Raw genomic sequence first — 25,310 nt, 5'->3', positions numbered from 1 at the left:
CAAGGGTTTTATTTGCCTAGTTAGAACAGTTAGAATAAAATATCAATAGGTCTTTAATATTAAGCTAAGTGTATATATTCAGTTTCTTGATTTGAAATTTCTATGAGTAGTAAAATGAGTATTCGGTATATACAGACAACACAAATAATCAAGCTAAATTATGCCCTATTAAAGACATGGCTTTAGGCTAAAGCTTTAAATCAAAGATCCATAAATATTTGTGTTTCATGAATCACAGGGAGTATAGGAAGTTTGTAGGAAAAAGTGTTTTTTTGGTGAGGTGTATGTATCTTATTATATGTCTCTACATTCACGTGAGATCTCTGTTTTTCTGAAGTCACTTAAGGTCTTAGATCCAGGACCCAAAGCATCTGAATTCATGTGTCCATCCCAAATGTGCTATACTATGGATTTAGGCAAATCTGTAGATCAGTGGCTAAAAAATAATACTTGATCTTTTAGGGCTATGCTTGCTAATTTTATCATTAAATATGTATTACGCAACTAAAATCAAAACATATTACTTTATTAAAGCTCATAAAGCTTATTTTTGTTTTTTCATGGCAACATTTTCTTCTTATATAATATATAATTATATAATTTTATGTAATATGAAAGATGTTTCACTTTCTTTGAACATAGGTAAATTGGTAGCAAAAGAAGGTGATTCAAAAATGTCCTGGGCATTAAGACATCTTAGACTTAGGGAGGGAAATATTTGTACTAGAAAAAGGATTTAATTTTTAGTCTGAAGATTTGAATTTGAATCTTGGCTCTGGAGGTGATGTGGAATCAATGAAAGGTATTATAGTGTATATTTAAATAAAAAAATAACTTTCTATGTTCTGTGGATGATGGTTTGGACAGAGAAATGATTGTTGGCAGGGTGATAATTTGATGGCTGTTAGATGTGCACAGGAAAAAAAACACCATTGCATAAGTTGTAGAGAGAAAAGATTCATGAAATCTAAGAGAAGAAACAAATTAAACAGCAGACAAATGATTCTCTGGTTTCTGGTTTTGACAACTGGATGAGTAGAGTTACTGCAATACTATATTTCTGCAAATTCATAAATGGCAACGTTTAAGTATGAAGAAAAACATTAATAAATCATTATCTTTGTAGAAGGAGAGCATAAGGGAGAGGACAGGATGGGAATAATATTTCTTTGAATATTATTTGTTATTCAATATTGAGTTTGAAATAAAATATTTTAAATATTCAAAAAATAAAATGGAATTGAAAAGGAAAATCCGATGGAAAAAGATTTCCTAAACCTGAGAAGCCAACTGAAAAAATGTGTGTTTTTCAAGCTGCTGACAGACTGCATGAAGACAATAACTCCTTCAAATGCTTTTTAGAACATAGATTTGGACTTGCATACTTAACAGAGTGCATTCTGAAAACAAAAACAACTTTCAAATGTATACATAAGACATTGTTAGTTGCAATATTGATATTTTCATTTTGAACGTTTTTATGTCTGTTGAGAATAAAACAAATAAATTATGCCAAGGTTATTAGGCATAGATCTTCAGTATATAAAAGAAGAGATATAATTTTAAAATCAAAATGATCGACTCTATGATATTTAATACAAAATGGAAATATCAGGATGATCTTATAATTTTTTTAAAAATTAAATATCCTAATTCTGTTTACTGAAAAAGCCCAGGTTATGTTCTATAAAAACTATTCCCCAGGGCTTCTGAGAATAACTGATTCTAGGTCCAGGGCTAGAAATGTGCAAAATAGGAGGTCAAGAGAGCTTGGGGAGGAGGGAAGAAAAGAGTCTTGAGTCTGTTGTTCTGAGTTCCTCCAGAGCAAGAAATTAGGAGGCGGTGTTAGAAGTTCTGATTTTGGGCTCTGGCCCTGCAGTTTAATATATACTCATTTAATTCCTATAAAATTTAGGGAATCAAATCTAATGATCTTTAGGATACTGGCAGTTCTCAAAAGTATATGATTCTATGACTTTAAGTAAAGTGACTATATTAAGAAGACTCAGAGATGGAATACTAATGCCTGAGTAGAGGCACTGCAATAATCACTCAAAATGAGAAGGGCAGGGTCCCTCCCAGAGTCACTTGTCGAATTAGTGATTTACATGCAGTAGGTCAAAGAGTTTATTTAGTAAAACTAGTACCACGACTGTTTTTCTTTTTTCATAATTTATAGTTAGTTTGATTTGCATGACTTTATTTTGGGTCTGTTAAATTGAACTTAAAAATAAACATGTCAAACTATAAAAATAATTATGTATTCTCTTATGTTCCACATTTAAAATGTATACTAAAATTTCTTCAATCCCTATAGCCAATGATTTCACTTCAACCTTAGTTTTTCTATTTAGACTTCTTTCCCAAGTATTTGTGATCCATTTTATGAAAAAGTACTTCCTGACATCTGCCTTGAATTTCCTTTTTCCCTTAGTCCCATTCCTGAACCCTCATCTTGTTATCTTCCTTAAGTGGAAAATAGTCTGCTTGACATTATTTCTATCATGTTCAGTTCTGTGTATTTCAGTGAAATTTTTCTTAATTATATTCTTCCCAAGAGAGCATTTAACGTTTTTTAGCCTGTCTTTATAGATTTTTACCTGTTGGCCCTAAGATAAACCCCACTGCTTTTTCAATCAACTTCAATAGTTTGAAAGTCTTAGGTACTTTATTAAAAGAATCCCCATTAAAACAATATTCACAAAATATGAAAACTGAATTTTCATGCTTTGTAAGAATTTGTTTTCTCTGAAAATAAGCAGAACCTCAAAAGAAGAAAGTGACATCAAATATACCAGTACTTGTACATTTTGATTCCATTTCTTTTCCCTTTTGTGTATTACCTTTAGTACCTCGAAGGTTCAAACAGAGTGATGAAATAGCATTTTAAGTGCTCATTTTCCTTTAATGTTGACTTCCTACCCAACAAAGCAGAAAGATCTAATACCTAGAAGATATTAACATTAAGTTAATCTTTATGTTTAGATTGTTTCTTATATTTATTAACCTAAGGTCAAAAGATAAAAGGGCCAAGTGAAAAAAAGAGAGTCCTCTTTTTTAATAATAAAATGGGAAGCCAATTGTGACTTTCATTTAAATGGACAGTGTAATAGCTCAAGATTCACAATGGAGGGAAATACAGGAGAGAATGTACATTTTGTCAACCAATATGATTCTACCAACTGATAATGTGAATTAATGGCTCTCTATATAAACAGTAACGAAAAAAGCTCATTTTCACTTTGCATAGTACTAGGTATTGTGTACATTAAGACATTCCCACTTAAATGGATATTTTAAGTGAACATATTGAAGTAATTTATAGAGTACATAATAGTTGACAATATATCAAAGATTATCAGAGACTATGGTTTACTGTGTATATAGCAGGACAAGTATACTAAAAATATTAAAATCTTTGAAATTGGGGCCTTCTAGATACTTTAATAAATGCTTTCTCTGAGTAGCTATTATAAAATGTATGTAAATGGGTAACTTTCAAAAGTATCTCTATGTCAACAATATCATTAGACGTTTAATAAAATTTAGAACACTGGACATATAGTCAAGCAAAGCAATTCTAGAAATCATCTTGGAGCTTTTTTTTCTTTTCCCAAGAGAATTACTGCAGCTCAGAACTCAGAACAACTGCAAAGGAGATTTTTGTAGTTATCTATAAGTTGTGCAGGGAAAAAGTAAAACTAGCTTTCAGACAACAACAAAAACAAACCAGTAAATGCTTCTCTGTGCAAAGCAATTATGTTGCATCTTCTGAAACAGTCTCTGAAAATGTATGCCTATGTGAACTTCTTTGCTATCTCTTGTGTAGAAAAGAAATGAAACAGATAAAAGCCTTATGGCATGAAGATAGTTTTCTGCATGTTTCCTAAACAATGGTCACAAAGTCTAATTCGATATTATTGGAGAGTACAATGCAAAGTAAAGTTGTGGATCCTTGGTAGGTCATACAAGAAAAAAACCACTGTTCCAACTTTGAATGTGTAGTGGCTTAATTGGCTTAAAAAGAATTGACTACTCGTTTGCATTAAATAATATATTTGGGAATTCATTAGTAGGTCATTTGGTAAAACAAACTAATAATTCTGAGCTATTTACAGCTTCTCAGTACAGAATATTACACTTTACTAATTTTTCACGTACAGGTTTGCAGTAACAAAAATGCAAAACACGCCAATAGACCTTTGTTAAAGAATTTACCTGGGTAGTAAGGCATTAAGGGGTACAAAGCTACTCTTTTGTATTATAAATCTTAAGTGATAAAACAAAATTGTCATGCAAAATAGACCTTTAGGAAGTGTAATTGCTGTGTGAAGAAAATAAACCAGAAAAATCAGTATACAGTCAAATATTAGGAATGAAAAATAAATATAAATGAACTGTGGTCTTTCTGTGTTTACTGGAAGTTGATTACAGTGATAACATTTCCGTGAATGAGACTCGACGCTTTGCAAGGCATCTTCTCCAGCATCGCCATGTTCTCATTCGCTAGTAGTCGCACATTGCTTCTTCCATAATCCAAGACCGCTAAAGAATTTATTGTCAATAATTTATTCTCATCTGATACTTTTTAGATGTAAGTCTTTTAAAATACATATTTCCCTTAAAATCAAGATAGACACAAAATATTATTTAAAATAAGCTTTCTATACATCTTTTAATTATTTTTAGTTTAAATTGAGCTAAACTAGGGAAGATAGCTATATATTTATTATTTTGTAATAATCAGCAACATAAATCATTTCTTTTTCCTACTTGCGTTGCTTTTTAAAAATCTGAAAAGAAACCTCTCAGCCTTCAAACTTGTTTAGAAAGACAATTAAAAAAAAGGAAAACTGGTTTTACTGTAAAGATTCATAGTTGCCATGCCCTATCCTCAGAGTAAATTATTTCTCTTCTAGGGAAATAACTTGTCACTTGGGAATTATTTAGCTCTGTTCCAGCTCAATCCATTAGAAAGATGAAATGACCAGTCAAAAATGGGAAACTCCAGTTATTAGTGTTTGAGTTGCTCTTCCCGTGCTGACTGCCGACAGTCAGGAGGTGCCTTCTGGATATATCAAATACGTCAGCCCACGTGCAAGAGGCGTCAGCGTGCACACGCCCTTCATTTTACACAAAGATAAAAGCTGACAAAGCTAGCCTTTGGTTTCCCTGTGATGTTATTTTTTCTTTTTCCCTATTATTTCTCTAAACAATTTCTTTATCCCCCTAAATCCTAAATCCTAAATCCTAAATCCCCCTGTTATCTTTGCATATCTTTCAAGCTGAACCACTGTTTTCTCAGGCATACATTTCTTCAAGCCTTTCTCATTGCTGACAAACCTTCTTGTGTAATGTTTTCTTTTTGTTCTTTTTGTAATCTCTGATTTCCTTGCTTATCTATAACATTTAACCTCTTATTTTCAAGTACAATATGAATATTTTAAATAAATGGCTTTGAAACACCCCAGGGTGAGATGTATAAAAATTCTGTTCTTGTGATGTGAGAAGGCATAGCGTCAGAGGAGCTTTTTAATGGCTATTAAGGTTTTGAACAAATAATTTAACTCCTTTAACCCTCCTTACCCTCACGTGTAAAGTATAGGAGATAATAATGCCTCCATTAGAGAGTATAAGAATACACTGTTCCAACTATTATTACTACGCAATTATTACTTATTCTTATCTTTTTTTTATATGCTAATTCTCTAGATCAACCAAAAAATTGGCATTGGCTATAGGAAATATTCTAACTAAAAATAAACAAAATTAATAAGTTTTGTTCTTTATTTTCCCCCAAAACTAAGTTAAGAATTCTTTTTTGTATAGTGACATTGTTTTGCTATCTTTCTTCACTGCTAAAATTATCAGAAGGCAGCTTGACCAGCTGAAGCTTACACTTAAAGTTGCTTGACAGATAGACACTGTTGTGGGAAAAGGGGCATGAGGTTACCAGAGCGCAGTGACACACTTCGTGAGAAAATACAGCTCCCTTTATTCCAACCTTGGTTCATCTTGCACTTTCCAACATTAATCAGTCTCTCAAGTGACTTTTCAGTTGTAAAAAGAATGGTAACTGGCAATTCCTCATTTCCTCTATACTCTTGATTCCCCTTGCTCAGTACCGAATGATTATAAGATAGATTTTGGGTCAATGAAACGCTAAGTAGATTCTTTTTTGAATACAACAACGAAAAATTTGTTTTTGATTCAATTTTATCATTAAGCCACTAGTAATAAATAATTCAAGACAAGAGCAATCCTTCAAAAACTTTACTATATTTTTGATCATTTTATTTTGGATTTGCTATTAAAATCTGGCTAAAAAATTGATTACCTCATGTTGGATCTATAAAGGCTAAATTCAACTGAACATAAGGTCCAGCTCTATTTTGCTTGTAACTGTGTTGCCATGCAAATGAATAAACTCTGCTTCACTCTCTTGGCTGGGACTCAACCATAAATATATTTAATCAGGTAAAATTATTAAATGGTTTATGAATGTGCTAAGTAGACTAGACTGTGTTCCTGGGGCTAAAGAGTATAAATTGGGGATAATTTTAATATCCACTTAGAATGGCCATTTTGGACAAATGCCCCCAAAATTTCATGGCGCTTTTTACCTCCACAGCACCCTGAGGTCTGTGAAGGACTTGTAGCCTTGTCTTCATCAACCTACTTCTGAATGTGCCTTCCTTTTCTTCTTCTTCTGAAAATTTAGGTGTTCCCTGAGGACACTTCCCCTAAGGCTCTCTCAAATGGAGACTTTTTACTCTGTCTTTCACATGTGATCTCAGGTCCGGGTGTGTGTTGTATCTTTTGTGCTTCCATTTGCTGTTTTTCGAAAAAATTCTCCTCTCTCTCCCACATAGTCTCGATTTCTCTAAAGTGCATGCTATCAGACTAAACCTCCAGACTAAACTCTTCTCATTGATGTCATTTACTTTTTTCCAAGTGAGTTCCCACCTCCACACCACATTTATGCCAGGCTTTACTGTCCAGACCACTGCCTTCCTTTCCGTCACTACTCTCACCTTGGTTTTTAGTGTCTTCTATAACCCTGTTAATTATCAATAACTGAGGGGTCAATATCCTGACCCCTCAGTTGCTTTTCTTCCACTCTGATTTTTCACCACTCCCATAGACAAACTCAAGATATTTCTCCTAACAATAATTATATCGCAGCTCACATCTCAATTTTAGTTGTTCTACTCTCTGACCACCAATTTCCAGCTCATCTGCATTTTTACAGCACCCAGCATTTCTTTGACCTCCATCAAGAGTGCAGATCCATTGATTTCATCACATTTTCACAGGACAATCTGCTCCTTTGTGTTTCCCTTCTTACCCAACTTACATTCTGTGCTATGCTATTAAAATGTCTCTATTGAAAACACCCTTTACAGCTGTGCGCTTCCCCTCTTTCACCCTATTCTCTATATCTCTCTACTGGAAAACTTCCAATCTTACTTTAACACATGTCCATATAGCTGTAGAAATTGTCTAGTAAACATGGAAAATCATGATGCAGGAGGGAAAGTGAACATTTCAAGAACAAATTCTTAGATTAGGTGAGAGGTGATGAATAACAGGACCTAGTGCACAAGTAGAGCAGTTGGCCTGAGATAGTTTATGAACAGTCCATCCATCGAAACAGGCGTCTGTAGCTGGTGGTAGGGGTCATCAAACAAATATAAATTAAATGAAAACTGAGCAAAAGAATTGTGGGTATATGCACAGAAATGGTTATAATGATGGGCCACGGAATTTAAACTGATTAAGGAGGTGAATGAGAATATGAGGTGAGAGATGGAAAGTGAAAATGTGGATTGGAGATCCAGATGAATTGAAGAATTTTTAGAGTGTGAGCATTACAGTTGGTGTGCTCGGAGGATAAGAGTCAAAGAATTGGATGATAGAGTCAAAGCACTGGATGCTCGAAATCAAGATTTTGGAGATAGCACAGTTATTATTAATAAAGTCTAGTGTGTAATCTTATGAGAAGGTTGGTGAATGCACACATTCCTATTGATTAAATAACTTGATTTATGAGAAAGTTTTCTTCTGTAAGAAATGATATAATAAGTTACATGCTGTTTTATAACAAGAATGGAAATTATTCCTTAAAATTCTAGAATGCCCTTAAATTTAGTCGTCTAATAATCTAATTTCTAGAACAACCAGCCTGTGTTTATAATCTCCACAATGCCTTTCTTAGGCCATGGAATTATGATCAAATCTGTATAAACTTTCCCTAGAAAATACAGTCATGCACCTCATAATGACGTTTCAGTCAACAACGGACCACATAGATAATTCGTGGTCCCATAAGATAGTATTATGTAGCCTAGGTATGTAGTTGGCTATGCCATCTAAGTTTGTGTAAGTACACTCTATGATGTTCACACAATGATCAAATAGACTAATGACACATTTCTCAGAATGTATCCCTGTCGTTAAGCGATTCATGACTGTATGCTCATATACAAAACAAGCATGTACACAAAATTTCAGGGGATTCAAATGCCTCATGAAATTCATCATTGGATCCTTTAGGATAAAGATATTATTTAGGGTAGAGGTGTTCAGGGTCACATTTTTCTAGTGCCGTCTAGCTGCTGATGAACCTGCCATTTTGAATTTTAAGCATCAGATGTAAGATAACAAAGGCACTTTAGTGTTGGAAACTTTTAAATATTTAAATTGCTATACTCAAGCCATCTTTTATCTGATGAAAATTCTCCTTTGAGACAGGTGTATACTGAAACAAACTTTTCTTCTTAGCTCTACCTCATGGGATTCCAAACTAAACTGAACTCTTGAAAACACCAAGGCCACTATCACATCCAAGAGGGTTTATTTTGCCCGACTGAAGAGACTTGGAATCTTTATATTTTGATCCCGAAGTATATATTATTCTTACTTCCCAGTTAAGATTTCCATGGGTCCTCCTCTACTTCCTGTGGCTTATAAAGCAGGCAAATTACCTAACAATGTTCTGGGCTATGACCTGAGACCTACTTTTATTGCCAGGTCTTCCTTTGACATGTATGTGATGCAGGCAACTCATATATTTCAATTTCCTCATTAATGGCATATTACCTATCCTACTGTAGAGGAGGAAGAACTATTCCTCTACCTTCTAGATTCTTCTGGCTGGTCTAAGAATTAAATTGACATGAGACAGAATAACAGGAGAAAAATCAAACAAAGTTTAATAATATCTATACATGGGAGAAACCCAGGAAAACTGAGTAATTAACCAAAATGGCAGAGGCCACCACCTTGAATACCATTTACAGCTAAGGACAAAGTAGGATGTTAAGGGTAGTGGTTTGGAACTTCAAAGAAGAGGAAGGTAATTCACATGGAGACAGAAAAGCAAATGTTTGGTAAACAAATATTTGCTGGGCCATCTATAGACAATGTGACCCAAAAGAGAGAGAGAACTTTTTGATAAAAACAAGCTTAACAAGGATCCTTACCCAGAGTTATCTATGGTGATAGCCTGTCCTGAGACAGTCCTTCTATCTTAAATTCTCTTAGGCAATTAGGAGGCAAGTCAAAGTTTCTTTCAGAGTCTTTTGTCCTTAAAAGTAATCAAGCAAAAGAGACACATTTTGGAGAGGCTAATTCTGATCCCCTACACTACCAAGTGAGTATGAAAGAGATAATTAATGTCAATCCTCATTCCACACATATAAAATATTAGACAGGAGCAGAAAAATACTGTTATACAATCTACTCTAACACAATAACATTATCAAATTAGCCTTCTTGAGAATACAGCATCCTGGGCCTGTATGCCATAGGTAAAGTGTGAGAATATTGTAAATGAAATTCATATTGATAATCCAAATACTTCTAAGGAAATCATCTATTTACTACCAAAAGACTTCATATTAAAAAGGTTGAACATTGTTCAAATAGCTAGTGATTGTGTCTTATCCACTATTTATTATTTAAAGTCCAAATAGTTGGCAGATCAGTTGCAAATGAGGTGGAACCATCTACTGCTTCTGAAACTGTGTGTGATTAATTAAAAATCAAATTTAATAAATCAATGGATGCAATTATTAGGTACTTACAATTTAGTAAATACTATACTGTGTAGACACAATCAGAGATATAAAGACTGGAAAAAAAATCAATGTCCTCAACAAACATATCATCTATTTGGGAATAAAAAATTAAATATAAAATTTGTATATTTAAAATTTGTTAATAAAGACTTTATAGGAAATTGTATTTTAACTTAATTACACAGATTGTAAAAAGACATATTTTGTGAGGAGAAATTCCTTTAGGTTTTAGTAGTTATATTGGAGTCACTAGTTAATTAGTTACTTTAAAAACTTCAGTTGAGCACCTACGATGTGTTAGGCATGATGCTAGGCCTTATTTTAGATGTTGGGAATACAAAGGTGAATAAGACAGACTTTGCTAAGTACTGAAGATTCTGAGATTTCACCCTATGTACAAACCAACAAGTCAGCCTGCCACAGTTTCGTGGATAATGGCAGAGGGTACAAAACTCCTGTTCTGAGTCAAAGTCTTCGTACTTATGGTGCAGGAAAAAGAAGGAGCTTCATGTTTGAATCAATTCCCCTAGTACTCCAAGTCCCATGGGGGTGACATGAAGGGGCCCAGGTGTATGCTGCACAGGTAGTGGGTTTGCATCACAACTGAGGAACCCTGGGCTTAGAGACCCTGACTCTTGTATCATAGACAGTAAGCAAGCCTGCCTGCCTTTCACTCTGGAAGGAGACATTGGTTATACTTGTCAGTAAGAAGCCTTGCCCTCAAGTTTCCAGGGAGAATCTAATATTCCAGGCTCTTTGCCAAACAGTCAATCTGGAAAAGATAGTCCAGAACAAAAGCCATCAAGGCCTGTATTAGTTTTCTCTTGCTGTGCAACAAATTACCACACACTTAGTGGCTTAAAACATATTTATAATCTCATAGGCCCCATGAATCTGGAGCCTGGGCATGGTTATAGTGTCCTCTGCTCAAACTCTTATAGGTCGAATTTAACGTGTCAGCTAGGTTGAGTTCTTTTCTGGAGCTCAGACTCTTCTTCCAGGCTCACTTGGTTGTTAGCAGAATTCAGATTCTTGTGGCTATATGACTAAGGTCTCCGTTTTCTCACCGTCTGTCATCTAGCTTCTAGAGGTCAGCTTCTGCAGGTCACTCACAGTTCCTTGCGATATTGCCCTCTCAAAGGCTTTTTCATACCACGGCAGCTTACTTTTTTAAGGCCAGCAGGAAACTCTCTCACTCTAGTCTGCTAAGACGGAGTTTTATACATAATTATGGGAGTGACCATTCCATCATCTTTGGCCATCTAACATAACCTAATCAAGGGGGTGACTATTCCATTACTTTTGCCATATTCAGTTGGCTAGAAGCCAGTCAAAGATTTCTCTCACCCTCAAGGGAAGAGGATTATACAAGAGTGTGACTCAGTGAGGGGTCACTTTAGGGTACTTCCTATTATACGACATGCATAAAAATGATAGGCCAAGGAGGAATTATCTTCCAACAGGCATGCAACTTGATAAAGGGAAGCTCACATTCTACTGGTCTTTCTGGTCTTCCTATACGTAGATTATACATATTTATAAATAAACATATGTATATATTTGGTAATTAAGGATTGTGATAAGCAATACTAAAGAAATAAACAGAGAGTTTAATAGAATAATAGAGGCACCATTTTGGAGATTTAAGATGTTCTTTGAGAATGGATAGGCTTTAGACAGATCACGAATTGGGAGAAGATTGTGAGTAACTGGAATGGTATACAGAAAAGAGAAAGAAAATCACAAGGTTTCTTGGGGGCACTCAGTGAGTGCCCAAATTAAGTTGAAGCATAACTGTTGAAAAAACGAGTAGATGTAATAAGGATGAAAGGTTACTTGAAAATGATAGGCTAAAGAGGTTTCACTTTATTGCATAGGCAGTAAGAGTTAAGGAAGCTGGAATGGAGGGAGGAAGTAGGATTAAGGTAATGCTATTTAAATATTTAAACATAAGCTCTGTTTTCTAGGGTAGTAAGATATCCAAGCAGAAATATTCAGGAAGCAAGTAATTAGAAACGGGTGACAGGAACTCTGAAAGAAATTAAAATGTAGATTTGAACACTACATGTAGAGACGGGAATTCTGATGACATGGGATTGAGGGACCTACAAAAAGAAGTGTATAAAAGGAGAAAAATAGAAGGATCAAGTCTAAATTGTTGAGCACAAGAGGAAGTTGAGAAAGCAAAACTGATGGTGAAGGTACCAGCAGGACCAGGCTAACATAGCATTATATAAAACAAAGAAATAAATGAAAAAATTGATGTGGAACATCATTTGGAGAATCTCTCTGATTATTTCTCAAAGCATTTTGTGAGTTGAGTAGGGTAGAATTTTGACTAGAGACAATTCAAAAAAGAGTAGGCTGAGGAAGTAGAAATAGTAGTAATGGACCACTTTTTCTAGAAATTAGTCAGAGAAGTGAAGAAATTGTTTGGCAAGTAAATAGGACTGCTAAGGTCACTGTGACTGTGGCCGGGGGTGCAATATGCAAAGCTTTTGAAAGTGCTTTGTAGAGATACACTTATTTATAATATTTAAGAAACATAGAATATTGTACATAACTTGTTACTGATTAGGTGGATGGAAGTAGAAAACTTCTGGTGTTACCAGTTCTAAGGTAATTAATTTTCTGGGAACTGCCCTGCCTGAGCATATCACAGACACTTAAGGGAAAATTACCATTTCCACTTAGGTCCAACCAGAAGAACAATTCTGGTCTCCATCTGGATTTCAGCAAAACTACATTCCATGTTAGAGGATGTGATTGGTGCATATCCTTCTCTCCCCAACATATTTTAAAGTACATTTTCTGTGGCAATCTTATAGTTACCACAGAATGCAAATATGGCTAAAGAAGTAGCCTATTTTAATCTATGCAAAGTTTTGGATATTTGCTTTAAAAGTTTACCGAAGCTCCAATTTGCTAAATTATCTGTTTTCTGTGCATATAATAACTTCAGAAATAAGTCAAAAATTGCAAAGTTATTAAGGACTATCTAAAAGTGAAAATGGAATTACAATATATATGTTAATACCAAATAAAATGTTGTCTTTTATCAATTGATTCTTAGGAATCATATAGTAAAGTGTAAAAATGGCCCTTCAGAAATTGTCCACTCAAAACTTTTGTATAAAGTTTTGATTGTTGTTGTTACTTTTTTTTATTTTCTGACATTTAAATTAATTTTTGAAAAGTTGGACAAATACAACTCGATAGAAGACTGAGGCACTGAATACAAGGATTTATCCAGAGGCCCTAATAAAATGAGCCCAATATGAACAACACACACATGTGCACACACACACACCCCCCATGCACGCATATACATGATATTAGAGGAAGAAAACAGTAAGTATGAATTCATTTCTGTTAAAATTGAATGCACATACCTACATATTTGTGCTTATACTGAAAATGTTTGTAAGGTTATAAAACTGGTTACATCTTCTGAAAAATAAAATGAGGAGGTTTTCCTTTTTTCTTTTAGACCTTATATTTAATAATAAGCATAATGAGCCCGAATAAATGTATTGGTAAAAATAACTTTCAAAATGCAGTTATTATAAGTAAAAAATGATGAGGACCTGAATTAGAATAGTGTGTTATGTAGGTTGGTGGGTGGTTGAGAAAAAGGAACAAATATCGTTGACACTGATATTTAGGCAGGAGAGTTGGTGGGATGTAGCCACAATTTGGACAAAGAGGGCAAAGAAGATTTGCAGTTTATGACATGACTCAGTTTCCTGGCTAGAGTATCTTTCACCTGAACGATCAGTCTTCAGATAAAGATTAGTCAATAATCAAACACTTGTAATTCCTTCTTGTTTAATCTGAGAAAATGTACAGTGACCTAAACATTTCTACACTGCTATTATAGAGGTAGACATTTTTTCTTTGACAACAGAAACTAGCATTAGCTCAAATTATTCAGAAATAATTTTGATGAGTCTATTATTTTTAATCTAAATCTTTAAGCTCCACTAGGAAGCTGGGGTAGAAAGAATTTCTGATTGTCTAATATTGGATTTATTTTTTCTTTTTTAATCTGCCCTACATTCCAGGATCAGGGTCAGAAGTTCCTTGGGGATGAGACTAATGGCATTTAGTCAGAGTTAAATGCAGTAAAGGTGAGAGGTCGCTGCTCATGGAGGCGCGTGTGTGACCTCGCAGTCTCTACTCTGATCTCCGCAAGAATCAGCAGACACAGTTATTCCAGGTAGTAAGAAAGTGACTTCAGCAAGCAAATGTGCACTTTTACCAACCACCCTAAAGTGTTAAGCTTATCAATGCTCAGAAACTCATTTTAATTTTCTAACTGAATCTAATCCTTGATCTACAGTTTTTGCCAAGTCCTATGGATAGATAAATGCTAAATCTAAGAAACAAAGATCTTTATTTATTTATTTATTTATTTATTTTTTTGTGAGGAAGATCAGCCCTGAGCTAACATCCATGCCAATCCTCCTCTTTTTTTGCTGAGGAAGACTGGCCCTGGGCTAACATCTGTGCCCATCTTCCTCCACTCCATATGGGACCCCGCCACAGCATGGCCTGACAAGCAGTGCATCGGTGCGTGCCCAGGATCCAAACCCGGGGCCGCCAGCAGCGGAGTGCGGGCACCTAACCGCTCTACCAGGGGCCGGCCCCTAGCTCTTTATTTTTAAAGCATATTTACTATGTATTCAATTGCAGTTTATCAGAGATACCTTAAGAAATAAAGTATATGATTTGCTTATAAAAGCCTAGTTGGAATTCATTGGTAGGCACAATTTGTCTTGGTATTTTTGAGAATTAGCTAATATGTAGCTTATGGAATATAAATATTTGAAAGAGTCTTGAGTTTCTGCAGTGGAAAATATAAAAAAATGTTGATGGTTTGACTTCATCTGTAGCAGGAAAAAAATCATGAATAATTGATACCTTATTGATATCACATCACAAAATATTGATACCACACAATAAGTGTGTCATATATTTCCACTTTAACATTAGTTTATATGTAACCCTGAATGTTTTAAAGTAAAATTTATCTTGGATTAAATATGTGGTAGCATTGTTCCAAATTAGAACAAAGGAAGAGTTCTAATATTACTTTATATCTCTTTCTGAAGAACATTTCCTTTTGTTCATTTTCTATAACACACAATTATAGCACACATCCCAGAGTTACTTCCAGAATTGCAGGAGTGCATTGAAAGGTTTGTCTTGAGAAAACTCACTGTTCTAGTTTCAAATATCTACTGTTATTATGCAGCCTTATCTTCAGTTGTACTCTCTCATAATAATAACCATTGTTTGTGAAGAGAAAATTATTATATTCAAAATTTCCAGGTGATCTATAGTTCTTTAAAAAGTAATTCTAAAGCAGTAACTGGAAAATCTGCATACAGCTCAGTACAAAATTTAAAACTATTGTTTTAGTCTTTTAAAACATATGAAGCATTGGAACTTACAAAAATTATAGAAATTAAGTCTACATAAATAGATAATATTTTCATATTTACTGTTTAAGATATGTTTTCTTTAACAAATATACACTTGGAGTAACTAAAGTCTTTCCTCTTTTTGAAGAAGAAAATCAATTTTATGATTACATTATTTGCTAATTCTCTTACAGATTTTATTTCATGGATGTTTTCAGATAACATTTAAAGAAGTTATTTAGCCCTTCAATTGTGACAGAATCAACTGATTTTCATTCTATGAATGTTTGGAGCCTATTTACTCTTAGTGCCTGCAATAAGCATCGCCTGGTGGCCACAGTTCGGGCTCTGGGTTCAGAGTACCCATGTGGTATCCCGCTCTGTGGCTCTGTGACCTTGGGTAAGTCACTTAACTTCTCTGTGTCTCACAGTGTTTTCATGTTTACAACATAATTAATAACAATAATACCAAGATTGAAGTTTTGTTGTAAGAATTAAATACATGTAAAGAGAGAAAAGTGTTCCTTGGAATGTTTCAAGTGTTCAATACGTACTTGACATTATTTTTGAAATATCTGAAATACAAAAAATGATCAAATATCTATGAGTAAAGTATGACAAATTGTCTTCAATTATCATGTATTTATATATGTAATAACACAATTCAAATCCATTTACTCAAGTTCTAGTCTCTTTACCAGTTGCCCAATAAACATATCTTCTTGGATGGATTCCATCACAATAAACTTTGATACCAAAGTAAACTTATCCTTCTCATCCTAAATTAGTGTTTCTTATCGGATCTCCTCTTCCTATTAAGTTCCCAGTCACTTAAGGGTTAAATCCTGGAGTCTTCTTTGACTTCTTCATTTCCTTTATTTAAATTTTTGAGCTTGGAGATCAGACGCGAAGTCCATTTACTTTTCCTTTCAAAATGTTTCCATCTCTCTCTCTTCTTTTTTCTTGTCCTACAACCCTAGTCAAATTCATTACCACTCATTCCTGGTTTACAAGAGTAGTTCCCTAGTTTGCTTTTTTAATTTAGCTAGATCCATTCATTACTTCTGGCAAATCCATGATTGGATGTCAATTTTATACATTGCTTTCCTACACAAAAACCTGCATTATCTTTTCTCCCTATTATGCTAAATATAAACTTCCTCTGCCCAGTCACAGGATTCCTTCTACTCTAGCCCATACCTATCCAATTCTTTCACACAGTGAAAACCTGTAATATTCCCTGTATTTCAAGAACCATGCTCACCACCACTTTTGTTCTTTGTCAGATATTGTTTATCTCATCAAATACGCCCTCTTCTTTATTTTTCTACCTGGCTATTCTACCCGACTTTTAAAGTTCAAGCCATGTTCCAGGTTTCCATAAAGCCATTGTTGACTATATTAGCCTGCCATGCTTTCCTTCTCTTGCGAATTCCGATTTTATTGATTGGCTGTATCACGCTATTTCATGCTTAATGATTTATGGTCAATCTCTCCCAACTGGCCCACTTGCCACACCTAGCATATTTACCTCTTTTGCTTTAGTGACAAACTTTTTCTCTGACCTGTATTTTTATGTATTATCTTCCTTGGCCTGCCTCTAAAATTCTGCTGTTTTACATGACTCTACCTTTGGCACACTCTTTTATTAGCTGCCATCAGTGTTTTACTTTCTCACAGAAGCACATTTAACCCTGACACTTCAGATCCCACTAAAGTTTGTATCTGTAGCTCCAACTTCTGTTCTGCATTTGGCTCCATATATCTAATTGCCTATTAGACATGTTGATTTGGATAATACCCTGAAATATTAACTTTGAATGTATCCAAAAACAAATTTATAATTTTTCTTACCCCCAAAACATATTCTTCCTTTGGTTTGTTGTAGATTTTCTTTTCACCTAGCTTCTTAAGTTAGAAAACTTTGGGTCATCTTTGACAGCTTTCTCTTCTCCTATACTTGACATATGACTACGTCCCATATTTTGTTGATCCTACTTCGTACATCTCTCTAGTCCTTGCACTCACTGCCATTATGAAGGTTCAGAGTCCCATCAACTCAGTCTTCCAATTGTGTGATATTTGTTCTTCTCTCATGCCTTTCTTATCCCTCTCTAATTCCTGATTAATACGCTGAGCAGACTTATTAAGAATACATGTCATATTAGGTCACTTCCTTTCTGGAGTTCTAATTTTGAGGCATGGATGATGATTCTCCTATATCAATACAACTAACCACAGAGTTGGTGCTTAACATCGTTATATAGTTAACATTAACTTTTATCTAATTAAGAGTTATTAATTCACTACTAATTAACACCATATACTTTACACGATCATACTTCTATACAAATATATGGAAGAAAATTGTGGACAAGAACACCATAAATAAATAGTGGCTCGATGAGGGGAAGCAATATTTTCAGTATCATAAACCTAATAGATCTGAGTTTTATTGCCAAAGGGAATGAATTAGCAGATAAGAGGCTACAGTTATAGTCACCATCAATTGAAAGTATGTAAACTGTTGGTAGATATTTCCTAACAAATCTGAAATGTTTACACTTCGATACAATCCCAAAATCTCTTTTGAAAGACACATATAAAATGGCTAATTTTTAACTTTGAAGTTTTTTCTATATCTTGTACCTTAAGCGATTTTATTAAAGAAAAATTTGACTATGTCAGTTTAAGACAAATATGAATTCTCTAATATATGTTTACAATTGTAAGGAGACATAGATCCTCATGAGCATCATCTATATAGTCGGAGTCATCACTGTAAAACTTAACATCTGAAACCCGTTGAGTGGAAAAATCACATTCCTTCCCCATGAATTGTTCGATATTTATAGACTTGTTTATAGAGTTAGTTTTTTTTTATTTATTTATTTTTTCCCCCCAAAGCCCCAGTAGATAGTTGTATGTCATAGCTGCACATCCTTCTAGTTGCTGTATGTGGGACGCGGCCTCAGCATGGCCAGAGAAGCAGCACGTCGGTGCGAGCCCGGGATCCGAACCCGGGTCGCCAGCAGTGGAGCGCGCTCACTTAACCACCAAGCCACGGGGCCGGCCCTATAGAGTTAGTTTTTACCTATGCTTTCCAAAACATCTGGAGCATAGTAACATTTTGAGGATGATTTAAGAACTTATAGTTTTTCTTAATTCTTAACTAACTATTGACACCTTTGCCTTCTTCATTCTATTCACGTCCTTTGGTTTCTGTCCTTTTAGAGTAGGTAGATTTTTTTGTCTTAATGTAAATTATAATAGTGTGATTTTTATTTTATTTCAGTTCTAGAATTTCTATTTCAGTGATTCTATGATCTTTTCAAATATAGCTTAGAGTAGTTAAAATTTTATAGTTGATCATATCTTAGGATAGAATTTTCTCATCAGTGGTCCAATATTTTTAAAATATTTATTTTTAGTTTATTATATGTATGTCTGTGCAACTACAGTATTGAAAATTACCTTTAAGTTAAAATACGATTTTACATCTTTTTTGAGTAATAAAAAATCAGGAATAAAATTACCAATAGAAATCTTACTTCTAGTATTTAGTCAGTGGGATAAAACTCTGACCAAAGGAATATTAATTTTTGTTTACAAAACAGTAGTAATCCAAATTTCTAACTAATAGGAAACCAGTTTATTAGAAACTAGTTTACTTAAAATTTTAGTCTAATTGACCATTAATATATGAAACGTATAACGTATTAAATGTACATATTTTTAAAAATGACAATTTGGAATGAGTTAGCTATTAAAAGGTGAAGATAATTTAATGACTCTATTTTAACACTGACAGAGAATGGAGGGCATAGGTTTGGGAGGAGTAAAGTATATTTGTGTGACATAACTATGTCACAGGAATGTCTCTGATAGGGAGGCTGGAGATCTAAGACGTATGAGTCTTTAGAGGGAAACCCAATTTTCACATGAGAACACATTTGCACGAAAAATAGTGGTCTGTGCCAGCCAACATGATCTCTCTAGCCTCCTCACATCTGCATTATATTCATTCTCTGTATGGCAGATTTTTTAAAAATATGAATTTAAAAAATTCATTAACATTTAGTAAGCACTATATACTAGTACTGTAATAACTGCTTAACACTACATCATTTAGTCCTCTTATCCATATGAAGTAGGTATTGTTATTGTTTCCTTTATGATAAAGGAAATTGAGGCACAAAGAATTTAAGTAAATTGTCCAAACTTACAGAGCCACAAAGATTTATAGCAGGGTTTTGATCATTGGCTGACTCCAGAGTTCTCAATCTTAAAAGAAAAAAAATCTATCTACTATCTACCTATACCTAAAAATCTATCTACCTATCTATATCTATCTATCTATCTATCTATCTATCTATCTATCTATCTATCTATCTATCATCTATTTATCTATCTAATCTATCTACATATCATCTACCTATCTATTGTTGATCTATAGATCAATAGATAGATAGAAACATAGATTGTTAAATTTGTAAAAATGACAAAGTTGAGATATAAAGAATAACAATAAAACAAACATCTGTATATTCATCATCCACTTTTAGAATAGCCATACTTTGAACCTCCTGGTTCCCCCTACTCAATCTCATTACCTTTCTTTCTATATTTCTTTAAAAAAGTTATCACTGTGCTAAATGTTGTGTATAATGTATTTTTATTTTTTTAATGCTTATAACATGTTTGCATAGTCTTGAATGTTATATAAATGAAACTATATGGTATATATTTTTATGCAACTTATGTTTTTCATTGATAATAATACATGTTGATGATTATGGCAATCACTAATTCATTGTCTGCATAGTATTTCATTTTATGAATATTATATATTCATATATTCATACAACATATTGTATGATTATATAAATTATATTGTATAATCATATTTCTGTTTTTATAAACAATGAAGCCATAGATTTTACATACATTTCTCGTGGTGTGCATGGATAAAAGCATCTTTATGGTATATACCTATTAGTGATATTGTCAGGTCATAAGACATACGAATCTTTGACTTTATTCAATATTGTCAACGTTTATTTTTTTCGCTGAGAGAGAGTCACCTTGAGCTAACATCTATTGCCAATCCTCCTCTTTTTGCTTTAGGAAGATTAGCCCTGAGCCAACCTCCACGCCAGTCTTCCTCTACTTTGTATGTCGGTCACTTCCACAGCATGGCTGATGGGTGGTGTAGGTCCATGCCCAGGATCTGACCTGGCGAACCCAGGAGCCAAAGCAGAGTGCACTGAACTCAATCGCTATGCCACTGGGCTGCCCTGAGAGATTTTAATTTTTGCTAGTCTGGTGGAAGTGAAATTGATCTCAGTCATTTTTCTTTCCCCTTATTTCTATTGAATTTGAGTACCTATTAGTCTGTTTATTGCACATTATACTTTCCTTTTTCATGAAGTGCCTATTAAATTCATTTGTCCACTCTCCTTTTGATTTTTTTAAGTCTCTTTCCTGTAGACATTTAGGACTATTTTTGAAAAATATATTCTGGATACTTATTCCTTTCTTAAGTTTTATGTATTGCAAATATTTTCTCATTTTGCAGATTATCTTTTCATGTTCTTTATGAGTTTTTTTGATTAACAGAAATCGTAATTTTAATATATTCAAATTTATAAGTCTTTCCTCTATATTTTATACTTTTTGTGTAGAAAAATCTTCCTTTACCCATAAGTTCACAGCTATATTCTCAGTTTAATGGTTTTGCTTTTTGTACTTAAGTCCTTAATCCATGAAGAATTTTTATGGTGTGGGGTAGGAATCAATTTTATTTGCCCTTTATCATCTGATAATAAGTCATTATGTAATGACTTTACCTCTAGCAAAAACAACTTGGTATGATATTAAGATAACTACACCAGCATTCTTTTGGTTAGAATTTATTGTGCATGTTTTTCCACATCTTAAAAAGTCTTTGTGTATCCTTATATTGTAGGCATGTTTCAAGTAATGAACATATTTCTGATTTACCAACTACAGTCTTAAATCCTGTATTTTAACTGAGGATGTAACTCATTTATATTTATCATAATTACTGAAATATTTGATTCATGCCTACTATTTTATGATTTCCTTTTGTATTACATTTTGTATATTTTTTCCCTTCTTTGCCTTATTTTGGATTAATTGTATTATTTCCTTTTTTCTCATTTCAATATTTTTCCTCTACTAGCTTGGACATTGTAAATGGTATTTATAATATTTTAAGAAATAGAAATTTTAATGTGAATACTAATTTTAACAAAGTTTAAATATGTCTTAAAATTAATATTTTCTTTCTCTTTGGAAGAACATAGCCATGATGACTTTCCTCTCAATGTGTATACTATTCTATAATTTAGGTATTATCAGATATATCTAATATTTGCTTGGATTTGCCCACACATTTACCAGTTTCTTTGCTTATCGTTTCTTCTAGCATCTCAGAACTTCCCTCTAGGTCATTTTCCTTCTGCTTTAAGGACATCCGTTAAAATTTCACTTAGTGAGGGGTTATTGCCAGTAACTCTCTTGTTTTTTGTCTGAAAATATGTCTATTTCATCCTTGTTCCTGAAAGGCAGTTTCCTTCAGCACGCATTCTAGGTGTAGAGTTATTTTTCCTCAGCACACTCAAGACGTAGTTTTGCCATCTTCTGTCTTTCATTGTTGTTGACGAATCCGTCTTGTTGCTTCTTTACAAATCATTTTTTTTTCTCTCTGGCTACTTTCAAGATCTTCCTTTTGTTTTTGGTAATGAGCTACTTCATTCTCATGTATTTAAATGTAAATTTCTTTTTATTTATTCGAATTGAGATTCTTTGGACTCCCTGAATCTGAAGGTTCATGCTTTTTATCAGTTCTGAAACTTACCAACCATTATATTTTCATCTACCTGTTGCTACATTGTTGCTACAAATACTATATTATATATAGTATAAAAATCAACCAGAAAGAAGAAAATTTTACAAACTGTGATGGCAGAAACGATGTAGAATACAAAAGATAGGATAAAGCATAACAATTTTTGAAAGAGCTGGAGTTATGTTAATAAAATAGGAAAATCAAATAGAGAGATATTAGTCTCTAGTTTCCATAGATGTTCACGTAGGACATGATGGAAGATGTTTTTTCTGTACCTGAGCTTCATGGCTCTAATTAGTTCAATTTTTATTTGATGAAACTATATCCAAGCTTTAGCCTCCTCAAAAGATTGTTTCCTGAAAGCACCACTCAAGCCAAACACATCCTTGTCTGTGTTTTATACTTTTGAACATTTCCTTGTGTTCATAAATTGTAATATAAACTTTCCCAATATCACGGCACAGCTGTATCTGTGATTCCAGGATAGCTCAGTCTGGTCTAAAGTTGGATTTAAAATGCTATACAGACATTCAGATAAAGAATGGACTATATTTTCATTTTTATACATCATTATTGCATAGAAAACATCCACACACACAAACCTGTTTTTTTCCTAAATGGGTCTTTAGTATAGTATGTATTTACTTACATCTGCAAATCTGTGAGTACACATGTATTTAGTTACACTCTTTGAAGACTCAAGATTTATACATTTATATTAACTTAAAAGCACAGTTCACACATTATTAATATTGTGATAGCAGCTGAGTAGAAATAAAACATTTAAAAATGTATGTACCAAAGTGTGTTGTCAAAGGTGTTATCTCTTTCAGATCCCCCTTCAGGAAAAGAAAAGACAAGGGGATTCAGACAAAAGCACAACACTGCTTTTTACTACATAGATTTTAAGGTTTTTCTTCTTTTTCTTTTACATTCATTGTTATACTTAAGGCTTGATGTTTTATTGGCTAGATATCAAATAATAAATTATTATTAATATGGGAAATATGCAGACTCATTACAAATCTTTGGAAATGTTTATAGATAATCCCTTTCTTGATATGTCATTATGCACAAAGGTGGTTTATTGGCATTATAAGTGAATTAGCTCAGAGTACACATCTGCAATTCAGACAAATTAAAACATTTCAAACAGAAATATAGATTAGTTAGTTCCATTTTAAGGAAAATGATGTTTGAGTTCTTTTTTGAATTCTTGTGCCTTATCTTAGAGGCACAGATTTGTTTTCTGATTTAATTCTTTTGGGATAGAATATCTCATCATCTTATTACATATTTATACTGTAAATTTCCACTCATAATTATCTGCTGAGTTAACATTTTAAAAGAAATCTTTTTTAAGGATACACATGTAAAATATGAGAAAAATTTTTTATAAAACATATATTTGAAAATTTTTTAAAAGAACGTGCCTTTAACAACTTGTATTTCAAACTTGCCATTGCTACTGGCTTCAAATCTGCTCTTGCTTCAATTATTTGTAGAACCCAAAGGTACATCCAAGAGAATCAGCTTAGTTTTTGGAAACTGAGAAGACAAAGGCAGAGCAAATATAGAAGAAAAAAAAGAAGTGCATAGAAAAATATTGCCTTCATGAATTCTTTCTTTTTTTTTCCAGGAGGGGGCACTTTATATATTTTGAACACTTGATTCCTTCATTCATTTATTCACTCCATAATTCAGAAATATTTATTTTTATTTTCTATATATCATACCCTATTAAAAGTGTAGGTAGATATTGGTTCTTACCATAAGGAAGAGTAGTGGCAGATAAGTTACCACTGCTGAACTCAATGCTTTACATTTAGTGACTGCCCATTTTATTTCTGTGTGGTCTGACATCTAGACCAAATCACTCGTTTCTAATTAAGAAAAGCTACCAGCATCTATTTTACCCTCTCTTAGTCCAAGTATTTCTTTCATTTGTTTGAGAATCCTGCATTGTGTCAAAGAAAAATTGCACCCGCTGGAGTTAAACAGGCACAGAAGACTTTATTCAAGACTATTGCAATAGGGGAGAGAAACTGAACTCAACTCCATGGCAATGACAGGCAGGACCATTCTAACCCCTGGAGAGTTTTAAGCACTGGGGTGAGCTAGTGGAAAAGTACTGGAGGACAGTAGGGTGAGGTTGGTCAACGTGATTGGGCTATCAGTGTTTGCTAACTCGCATGTATTGAAGAAGTTAAGCTTCTGTCCTCCCACAGAGACTGGGAGATAAGGACCCTATCTTTCTTGCTGCTTTCCTTTTCATTTTATTTCATAATTACATTTCAAAGGGATGTTTCCCAGGTCCTTGAGAAAGGTATTCCTGGGTTGTAAAACTGGCAGGGATCTGGGAGAATATTTATTCGGAAAGGGGCAAAGAAAGAATTAACAATTACAAATTTTCTAAAGTCAATGGTCTAATAAAAGGGAGGTCAGGAAGCCATAGTCAGGAAGAAATCTGTCTTAAGTTTAGTCAAGCTGAGGAGAACATTAAGGCCATCTTGTCAATTGTACCGAATTAAACCATGAACACAATTAATAGTATTATTCACAATGCAGCTAAAAACGAAGGCCTGAATTCAAGTTGGCCAAGAACTGAGTTCAAAAATCAATGAATTAGCTTTAATCTGGAAAACTAAGTTGCCCTACGAATAAGATACTTGCTTAATATGTACATATTGATCGGAAAATAAAGCAAAAAGGACGTTTTAGAGAATCTTTCAAAGATTCGAATTTCATTAGGAAAGGTGAAACTAACCCCCAACCCTCATCAAGTCCCTCCATTTCTAGTTCTGCTGATGCACACCAAAGGGGTCTGTGCTTTTCCAGTGTTTTACTTTCTTTGCTTGTAATAAAGGAGATTTCCCATTGCCTTCTATTCAGCAACTTTATTGCCTAGAATCCAGTCTTTACGTGCTG

At 33.7% G+C, this 25,310-nt stretch overlaps 1 protein-coding gene across 1 annotated transcript in view; it reads right to left on the bottom strand.

Annotated features, from left to right (window-relative positions):
• The window catches only part of LOC147913490 (uncharacterized), a 63,779-nt gene that overhangs the window by 6,852 nt on the left and 31,617 nt on the right, over positions 1-25,310 (bottom strand). The window lies entirely within an intron of this gene.

The sequence above is a fragment of the Ceratotherium simum genome, chromosome 27, assembly GCF_057802395.1.
Source record: "Ceratotherium simum simum isolate JZ-2026a chromosome 27, ASM5780239v1, whole genome shotgun sequence".
Taxonomy (NCBI): Eukaryota; Metazoa; Chordata; class Mammalia; order Perissodactyla; family Rhinocerotidae; genus Ceratotherium; species Ceratotherium simum.
Note: the sequence above shows the minus strand (reverse complement) of the source record. Positions and strands in the feature narration are given on the sequence as shown.